The 323-nt window shown below is 47.1% G+C and overlaps 1 protein-coding gene across 1 annotated transcript in view; it reads right to left on the bottom strand.

The window, feature by feature from the left end:
- LOC104909485 (forkhead box protein A2) overlaps nucleotides 1-323 on the bottom strand; it is a 13,549-nt gene that overhangs the window by 12,428 nt on the left and 798 nt on the right.

Here is a 323-nt window from a genome sequence, read left to right as displayed (position 1 = left end):
CCGAGGGCAGCGGGTGGGAAAAAGGGGCCGGGAGCGGCACGGCCGCACCGTCGGGGCCGCACGGCCGGGAAAGGAGGAGGACGAATCCCGGCAGAACAGAGAATGCAGGGGGAAAAAAACCGCCAATAACACTTTAATAGAGTTCTGTGGCAACCTGGCTAGTCGCTACCAGAATACACATTTAAAGCCATAAATAAAGCATACAGAAACGATAAATTAATCAGATCCAAGTAGTTTACTCTCCCGGTAACAACAAGCATTTGTTTCAATTACAACGATCTATCCTGACTTTTTTTTTTTTCCGCTTTTTTTTTTCCGTTTTT

Source organism: Meleagris gallopavo, chromosome 2 (assembly GCF_000146605.3).
Source record: "Meleagris gallopavo isolate NT-WF06-2002-E0010 breed Aviagen turkey brand Nicholas breeding stock chromosome 2, Turkey_5.1, whole genome shotgun sequence".
Classification (NCBI taxonomy): domain Eukaryota; kingdom Metazoa; phylum Chordata; class Aves; order Galliformes; family Phasianidae; genus Meleagris; species Meleagris gallopavo.
The sequence above is the reverse complement of the archived record's forward strand: the minus strand, read 5'-3'. Positions and strand labels throughout refer to the sequence as shown.